We start from the raw sequence: 10,017 nt of genomic DNA on the forward strand, positions 1-10,017 counted from the left end.
TTGGTACTGTCCTACCCACCCCAACCCAGAATCTGAAGTTAAATCAAAAGAGCAAATGGGAGAAAAAGTGAGCGGATGTGTAAACTCTTCGCACATTCTTATTGCTGTATTAAGTTTTGAAGGTGAGCACACCTACTACAACTGTATGGTTCCAGGAAGCAGAGTAGGTGCAATGGTAATTAGAAAATAGACTGTTAGAAAAGTAAAAACATGTTTCAAAATCTACAGTAAACCTGTATCCAAAGGAGTCTTATATGTCAGTAATATGCTGAGTTCTGTGGTACAGCTTTGCAATGGGCTCCCTTGGGCACGGCTCACTTCCTGCCTGTTGAGGGGGAACATGTTATGCTACACAGAGCTATGATGGTTTCTACTGAGTGGTAAAATTCACAGATGTTACAGGTTACTCATGCCAGGATCATTCCTTGTGCAATGTTTGATGTGGATGAAGATAAAGTGGTTTCTTGGTCAATAGTTGTAATTTCTTTCGTTTAAAGTCAGTGAGTTTCTTGTATAGTTCTATTATAATTGGTCCAGGTTTTATTTCATCCATCTCCATGAAAGCAAAACACTTGGTGCTGGTAAACCTCTTTTTAGGCTTGTAGTGTTTAAATTCAAAGAAGATAGCTGCACCTTTGGTACTTTTCAACATGCTTCTGGAGCTCAATATCCACATTAAAATGGACATACGTGTCTTTTCTTGAAGCCACAGGGGTATCTTGCACAGGAGTTAAATCTGTGCCATTCAGATCTTTTACACTAACTGTAATATAGGGGTCGATGCACTGCCCAGCATCTTTCAGACCAATTTTCTCAATTCTGATAGTGAGTAACGTCATTCCAGGTTCCGATGGCAATCTGGGTAATAAAGTACCGGGAACTGGAGCAGGGACAGAGTCAGGAGACCCTGCTCCAGCTCCACCTTCTTCTTCATCTTCTTCAGATTCCAAATTCTCTTCTTCACCAGGTGCTAAAATTCTTCTTAATGGTACAGGCTGAACATCAAATGGAAATTATTATATGTAAGAATATTCTTTAGTATTGGCTCTAGCTTCTTCAGGTCCTCCAGTTTAAATTCTTCTTGGGACTGTGTGGACTGTAAAGCTGCACTTCACAATTCCAAGCATGTTGCGATGTTGCCTATGGTTCTCTTTTTGTTCTCCTGTGAATTCTGAATTACTGTGTGGAGCTCGGGCCTCTTTTTGTAGATGTCTTGCTAATGTCTGATACTCGTCTATCACCTCCACCAGCTGGGCCCCATGAGTCGAAGTCGGCGCCTCTCCTCAAACTGGCGCCCCAGCGCTGCAGCAGACTCCGGGTCACCTCCGACATGGCCGGTGCCCACCCCGGCCCCTCAAGAAGCAAGGCCGGGTTCTAGAGCGCCATCCTCCCTGGGCCTGGCCCCGACATTAACAGGGCCAGGAGGAACCGCTAGGGCCACCGCCGCCCCCTTTCTTTCTTTTAAATGTGGGCTGTGGGGCTTGAACTCTGGGCCTGGACACTGTCCCTGAACTCGACAGCTCAAGGCTACTGCCCTACCCCTCGAGCCACAGCACCACTTTCCATTTTTTCTAGAGATTAATTGGAGACAAGAGTCTCACATTCTTTCGTGCCCAGGCTGGCTTTGAACCATGATCTCAGCCTCCTAAGTAGCTAAGACTACAGGCATGATCCACCCAGCCCAGCAGTTTTTCCCTTTCTTGAGCCAATAAGTTCATTTCTAGCTTAAATGTTCTGAGTTTTCTTTCTGTCAACCTCATGGCATCTAGAATATCAGCATGTTTACATACTAGTGCAAAAATCATGAAACACACATATGTGCGCAGTGGCTCACATCTATAATCCCAGCACTCTGGAGGCAGGAACATTGCAAGTTCAGGGCCAGCTGGGTTTCCTGGGCTACATAACAAGATCCTGCCAAAATGAAATAAAATACAAGGGAAGGAGAAATGTATAAGGTTATATATATATATATATACATACACTTATGCTCATTTACATATGTATACATGCGTGTGCACGCGTGTGTGTGTAAAACACACATTGGCATATGACAAGTGTTAGCCACCATTATAATGAATGCTGTGTGCCTGCCCTACGCAGGAAATGAGGTAAAGGGGACCTACTGCCTGCCTTGGGAATTCTCCAGTTAGATGACAGAGAAGGACTGTGGTAGTGCAGACACAACTCCTTGTCTGAAGGGACGAAGGAGGCAGGGGGGGTGGGGGCAGCTGTCCAGGTTGCACCTTGGATGGGAAGGTAGCAGGAGTCTTAAATGATGGGCAAAGTGAGTCTGGCAAAGGCCTCCTAGGGTCCACATAGCCAGGGATCCTACAAGCATTTCCTTGTGTCCCGATTGTACTCAGCCTGGGAATAGGGAGGGCCAGAAAGTCAGAGGGTAACAGCCTCATGAGGGATTAGGACCTATGGTGTATCAAGAACTCTCCTCCTCTTCTCTTCCTGCTTTCCCTCCTCTGCTATATAAATGCTTCTTCCTCATCAACTCAAGGCTTCAGACATTTCAGGCATGCCAGCACAGTGCCTCATCACTCAACTCCACCCCCAGCCCTCCCTGCAATAATCTTCTTCTCCTTCCTCTCCTCCTCCTTCCTCTTCTCCTCCTTCCTCTTCTCCTCCTCCTCCTCCTCCTCCTCCTCCTTCTTCTGTCCTGGAGCTTGAACTCAGGGTCTGAGCACTCTCCTTGGACTTTTTCCTCAAGGCTAGTGCTCTACCACTTGAGCAACAGCACCAGCTTTTCTATGTATGTGGTATCAAGGAATCAAACTCTGGTCTTCGTGCATGCTAGGCAAGCACTCTACCACGAGGCCAAACTCCTGGCCCCAGGCAGTCTTCTTATCACAGCTTTTTAGGAATACTGGTTTTCAGAGGTCATTCGCTCTCTATTTTTCTTTCCCTTGAAATTTGCTCTTCTGCCTACATTTTAGAGTCTATTTGTGAATTTCTTCTGAAATAGTCTATTACTTGACATGGGTAAAATGTTTCTATGATGCAAAATCATTGTGGGCATATATATATTTCTGGTATTGGAGTTCGAATTCTGAGCTTTGTTCTCTCGTGTGGCTTGCTTGCTTAGCTGACACTCGACACTTGAGCCATTGCCTCCAGCTTAGAAGACTGTTGAATAATTGGAGATGGAGTCTATCAGGTATTTCTACCTGGACTGATTCAAATCCCCATCCTCCAGATCTCAGCCCTTGAGTAGCTAGATCACAGGGATGAGTCACCCGACTCAAGGCCAATATTCTAAGAAACTTAAATAATGGGTTTAACTTCTAAAGATTGTAGGGTTATTCAGGTTTTCTATTTTCTCTTGATTAGTAAGCCAGGAGGGTTTTCCTAAAATTTGTCTATTTCATCTCAAGTTTCCATATTGTTGGCATGTAGTTAGATATATTATCATATTATTACCTCTGTAGCCACTAATACATCAACATTTGCCAGTGGTTTAGTACATGATTGGTTTGGGTGCTTATCTCATAGGTATAAAAAAATTAGTATACTGGGGCTGGGAGTTTGGCCTAGTGGTAGAGTGCTTGCCTAGCATGCACAAAGACCCGGGTTCAATTCCTCGGTACCACATATATAGCAAAAAGCCAGAAGTGGTGCTATGGCTCAAGTGGTAGAGCCCTATCCTTGAGAAAATCCAGGAACAGTGTTCAGGCCCTGAGCTCATGCCCAGGACTGGCAAAAAAAAAATTAGTATACTTTAGGTGTGTTACATATGAAGTTCTATCGAGGGGGATGGGAACATGGCCTAGTGATAGAGTGCTTTCCTAGCATGCACGAAGCCCTGGGTTTGATTCCTTGGTACCATATACCATAAAGCCTGAAGTGGTGCTGTGGCTCAAGTGTTAGAGCGCTAGTCTTGAGAATGTCCAAGGACAGTGCTCAGGGCTGAGCTCAAGATCCAGGACTGGCAAAAAACAACAACAACAACAAAAAATAAAAAAAAAACAAAACAAAAACGTTCTATCAAATGTTTAGAACTTAGGGCTAGGAGTTTGGCCTAATGGTAGAGTGCTTGCCTAGTGTGCACAAAGACCCGGATTTTATTCCTCAGTACCATATACATAGAAAAAAATGAAAATGGTGCTAAGGCTCACGTGGTAGAGCTCTAGCCTTGAGAAAGTCCAAGGACAGTGCTCAGGCCCTGAGTTCAAGCCCAGGACTGGTAAAAAAAAGTTTGGAACTTATTTTTAAAAACATTCCTATTTCTTAGCCAGAGCAATAAGGCAAGAGAAGGACATCAAAGGGATACACATAGGGAAAAAAGAAATTAAACTATCCCCATTCGCAGATGACATGATCCTCTACTAGAATGACCCAATAAGCTCCACTCCCAAACTCCTAGAATTAATAAACTACTTTAGCAAAGTGGCAGGATACAAAATTAACCTCCAGAAGTCAGTAGCCTTCTTGAACACCTACACTACACAAACAGAAGGCCAAAGCAAGGAAATGATCCCATTTCGCAATTGCCCCCCAAAGTCGCAATTGCCCCCCAAAGAATAAAATACTTAGGAATTAACCAAAGATGTAAAGGAATTATTTAATGAAAACTATAAAAGCCTAACAAAAGAAACTAAAGAGGACACTAGGAAATGGAAAGGCATCCCATGCTCATGGTTAGGGAGAACCAACATCGTGAAAATGACCATACTGACAAAATTGATATACAAATTCAATGCAATCCCCATCAAAATCCCAAAGACATTCTTTACTGAAATAGGTATAATTCAAAGGTTCATATGAAACAAAAGACCTAGACTAGCCAAAACAATTCTAGGCAAAAAGAGCAATGCTGGTGGTATTACAATATCAGACTTCAAACTCTACTATAGAGCCATAATAACAAAAGCCACATGGTATTGGCAGAAAAATAGACCAGAAGATCAGTGGAACAGAATAGAAGATCCAGAAATAGAACCACATACCTACAGTCAACTTGTATTTGACAAGGGAGCCAAGATATGCAGTGGAACAAACACAGTCTATTCAATTATTGGTGCTGGCAAAACTGGGCAGCCACATGCAGAAAACTAAAAATTGACCCTAGCCTTTCGCCATGCACAATCATTAACTCAAAGTGGATCAAAGACCTCAATTTCAGACCAGAAACTGTGAAACTGCTACATGATAGAGTAGGAGAGACACTGGAACTCATAGGCACAGGCAAAAGATTCCTGAACAGAATCCCAGGGTCACAGCAGATTGCAGAGAGACTCGATAAATGGGACTACCTAAAAACAAAAAGTTTCTGTACAGATAAAAGCATAGCCACAAAAGTAGAAAGACCGCCAACCAACTGGGAAAAGGTATTTACCAATAATACATCAAACAAATGCTTAATATCCAGTATCTACAGAAAACGCAAGAAACTAATCCCCCCCAAACCCAAGAAACCAATCACTGAATGGGCAAGGGAACTAAAGAGAGACTTACCAGAAGAGATTAAAATGGCAGAAAAGCATATGAGAAAATGTTCATCATCCATGGTCATAAAGGAAATGCAAATAAAAACAACCCTAAGATACCACCTTACCCCAACAAGAATGGCCAAGATTTTGAACTCAGACAATAACAGGTGGGGTTGTGGAGAAAAAGGAACCCTACCACACTGCTGGTGGGAATGTAGACTAGTTCAGCCACTCTGGAAAGCAGTGTGGAGGTTTCTTAAAGAACTGAAAATTGACCTTCCCTATGATCCCGCCATACCACTTCTAGGCATCTACCCTGAACACCATAACCCAAAATATGATAAGGACACCTGCTCAGCTATGTTTTTCTCTGCACTATTCACAATAGCCAGGCAATGAAAACAATCCAGATGCCCTACTGTGAATGAATGGATACAGAAAATGTGGTATATATACACAATGGAATTCTACATAGCTAACAGACAAGATAAAATAATGGCATTTGCAGGGAAGTGGATGAATCTAGAGCGAATCATGTTGAGTGAGACAAGTCAAGCCCAAAGGAACAAAAGGTGCGTGGTATCCTTAATATGTGGCTATTAGATCCAAAGAGTACAAGAGTGAGGACTCAATAGTTGCATACCCAATGCTATGGACATGGTACGGGAAATATAAATACAACTACATAGACATAATGTTTTATTACATAGATTAATATGTATGTATGATATACAAACCCTTAGCCTAATTTTGATTATGTTCTAAAAACTAAGTGCCGGTGATTGTATATAGAGATTTCCTTCTTGAATGCTGGTTTGTTAAACATGTCATTAGAAATATGATGTAAAAATCAATGTTAATAAATTCTTTAATAAAAAAACATTCCTATTTGTTTTTCACTGATGTATTATTTGTGGGACAGGGTTTGTTAAACTAACTACAGCTAATAATTTAAATGTATTTGTAAATTGCTTCATATCATTTGAAGCTGTATTGTTGGGTGCATATATCTGTGAGCATTACATCCTCTTAGTTTGTTATTTGTATTTGTATTTTCTGGTATATAATCCCTTTCTCATCATTTTATTTTTTTCCAGTTGAGGGGCTTGAACTCAGGGCCTGGGAGCTGTCCCTGAGCTTCTTTTGCTCAAGGCTAGAGCTCTACCACTTGAGCCACAGCACCATTTCTGGCTTTTTCTGGTTATGTGGTATTGAGGAATTGAATCCAGGGCTTCATGGATGCTTGGCAAGCACCCTACCACTAGGCCACATTCCCAGCCCTCTTTCTCATCCTTGTTCAAGAAAAAAAAAATCCTGTTTTCTTCTTTCCTGATATTGGTGTGAATCATTCCAGAGTCTCTGTATTTTAGTTCAACTTTATGTGTCACATGTCCCTTTGACCCATGCAAGGCCTACAGAGCCCATTTCAAAATACTGTTTCCTGAATGTGTGAGATCACCAAGCAACCTAATTGTTTTGAAATAGCTATCAAAACAGTTAAACTAGATGGGACATTATGTATGATTTTTTAGTTTTATTAAGCATGATCCAAATGTAGGCTTAATAAGGAGTGATAAGAAAAAATTTTGTAGCACTGTAATAGCATAATCTGGAAACAGAACTTATATTGGGGTCAAAAATCATGGGAACTGCTAATATTACTGATATGTTATCCGTGTTTATAAGTGACAAGGAGGCTAACTTTCAGTTAAGAAAATCAACTCCCCCTTTTCCTTACTACGTTCACACACTGTTTTGTTCCTTTTTAAAATTGATCCTGCTATAACTTAAAATCTTCTGACCGTCTCTGTCTTTGGATCACACACTGAGTCCATTTATATTTAGTATAATAATTGGTATGTTTTGTCCTCCTCCTATCTTATTTGTGTCATCTAAGTTAGAATTTGCTTTGACTAAACTTAAATCACAGTGGTCTAAATCAGATATCGTTTATTTCTCTTGTAGTCCGGAAGCCATGGAGTTTCCAGGACCTCAGGTTTCACATACTTTCCTTGAGATTTCCATCCTCCAATGCATCTCAAGCTGTGAGATGCGGCGGATGCTAGTAGCATAAGCCTCACAGGCTCGTTCGAGGCAGAAGGATGGATAGTGAATGGTAACCAGCTTGTACCATCCTCTACATTTCACTAGTACAGCTGGGGAGGTTTCACTCCTTAGCAAAGAAGCCAGGAAATGCTTCCTTTTGACTGGCCACATAGTGACCTTGATAAAAGGAGGGCTTTGTTACTGAGGAGGAAGAGGGAGAGTAGCTCTGAGCCTTCAATATGGTACCAGATTGTGAGGTCCAGCCTGCCACCTGGTGGCACCCTGGGCTCCTCAGGGTACAGGCTGGAGAGACTGGTGCTCAGGGGACAGACACGCTTTGAATTCTCTGCTTACTATGTTTCTACCAGCAGCAGTAGTAGACTTACTGAATGTCTAGCCATCATGGTAGTCCAATCACATTGCTTCTGACCAGCCACGTCAACTTTCAACCAATGATATAACATTGTCAGGTGAACCTGAGACTTATAGGTCTCGCCACGTGCTCTCAACATCAGAGTCTCCTACTGGAGCCAGGCATTGGTGGCTCATGCCTGTGATTCTAGTTACCTGGAGGCTGAGATCTGAGGAGCCTGTTACAAAGTCAACCCAGGCAGGAAAAAAATCATGAGACTCTTTGATCCAATTAATTACCAAAAAGCTGGAAGTGTAGTTGTGGCTCAACAAAACAAAGCAAAAAAACTAGACAGCACCCAGGTCCTGAGATCAAGCCTCCCCCCATCATAAATTGACTACTGGAATTCAGTATCAACTAGTCTTCTAGCCTTTTGCACATCTGTAATGAAGGATTTGACATAGACTCTAATTAGAATCTACTATAAGACAGTGTTTTCCTCTTTTATTTTTTCCAGAGTCCCTGGCTCAGAGGTAATAATTTTCTGCTCTTCTTTAAGACTAGAGCTCTTCTAATGTATAAGTTCTAGTATTCAAAACAATGGTTTCTGCCAGGAAGCACTGTGAAGATTCCACTGACTTGACAGTTGAGAGCCCCATCTGGCAATTCCAGATGCCTCATGCCTGGATGAACAGAAAAAAAATGAGGGGAGGAGGAGGTTGGATGGCTATAAGTTCTCTGTCAGCTGGAGTGCCTGTTTCTGGCTGCTAAATCCAGTTACAGCTGCATGAGGAGAATGAGAAATATGCATCTGGATCCCCTGAAATCCTCTGGGTGCCTCTAATTCCACAGCCGCTGGTACAAGTTAATTGAAGCTGACAGCAATTCAGTATGAGCAGGACAACCCTGGGCTCAGCGTCCTCCCGATCACAGTGTGGAGATGCTGGGGCAAAAGCCTCTGACCCCACAGGAGCAAGCTGAGGCCAGGGGACGTGGAGTACGGCCTCGGGAGTACTGATCTGTCCCTTCTCTCTGCCTCCTTCTCCATGCATGCATTTACTGTTGGTGCTGATTATCCCAGCTTTCTCCTCTGCCATTTTTGCATGGAGAGGTTTGGTGTGGTAGTGAACTGGATCAAGTTAGTGCATATTTGCAGAAAATCAAAGTCCGGAGGGATGGATCAAATGGTAGATGGCTTGCCTAGTGAGTGCAGGCCCTCAGCACAGCCTGGCCCCCAAACTACTTGGGGTGGAGCATGATAATACATGCGGATAATTCTAGCTACTCAGGAGACAGTGATCAAGAGGTTCGAAGTCCGAAGGCAGCCTAGGGAAAAGGTTAGCAAAGCCCATTTCAACTCATCTCAGCGAAAGTCAGGGGTGGTAATACATGCCTTTAATTCCAGCTTTGCAGAAGGCAGAGGTAAGAGGAGTGCTGTTTGAGATGGAGCAATCCTATCTCAAACCGAAACATGAAACACTATAAAAAATTGAAGCACAAAGGGCTGGGATTCAACTAGCAGATCACCTGCTAGATTTCTCTCTCTCTCTCTCTCTCTCTCTCTCTCTCTCTCTCTCTCTCTCTCTCTCTCTCTCTCTCTCTCTCTCTCTCTCTTTTTCTGCCAATCGTGGGCCTTGAATTCAGGGCCTGAGCACTGTCCTTGGGCTTTCTCAAGGCTAGAGCTCTACCACTTGAGCCTCAGCACCACTTCCAGCTTTTTTCTATGTATGTGGTACCGAGGAATCTAACCTGGGTCTTCGTGTATGCTAGGCAAGCACTCTACCACTAGGCCAAACTCCCAGCCCCTCACCTGCCCGATTGAATTCAGGATCTTGCAAGCACAAGATCTTGAACTCAAACACCAGTATTACTGGAAGAAAAGAAAACAAAGCTGGGTGCTGGTGAGTCATGCCTCTAATCCTAGCTACTCAGGAGGCTGAGATCTGAGGATCGCAATTCAAAGCTGGTCTGGGCAGGAAAAGTCTGAGACTCTTATCTCCAATTAACCACCAGAAAACCCAAAGTGGAGTTGTGGTACAATGTGGAAACATTAGTGTTGAGTGAAAAAAATCTCAGAGACAGCACCCAGGCCCTGAGTTTAAGCCCTATGATTGAGAAAAAGGAAAATACTGAGATAGAATTGTATCTAAAGTAGAGATTTGAACATCCCCGATGCTTCCA

General features: G+C 42.9%; 1 pseudogene; it reads right to left on the reverse strand.

The window, feature by feature from the left end:
- Nucleotides 1–418: 418 nt before the first annotated feature.
- On the reverse strand, nt 419–1,332 carry LOC150062377 (axin interactor, dorsalization-associated protein pseudogene; annotated as a pseudogene).
- Between the last annotated feature and the right edge of the window lie 8,685 nt (nt 1,333–10,017).

The sequence above is a fragment of the Megascapheus bottae genome, chromosome 6, assembly GCF_031878675.1.
Source record: "Megascapheus bottae isolate mThoBot1 chromosome 6, mThoBot2.hap1, whole genome shotgun sequence".
NCBI lineage: Eukaryota > Metazoa > Chordata > Mammalia > Rodentia > Geomyidae > Megascapheus > Megascapheus bottae.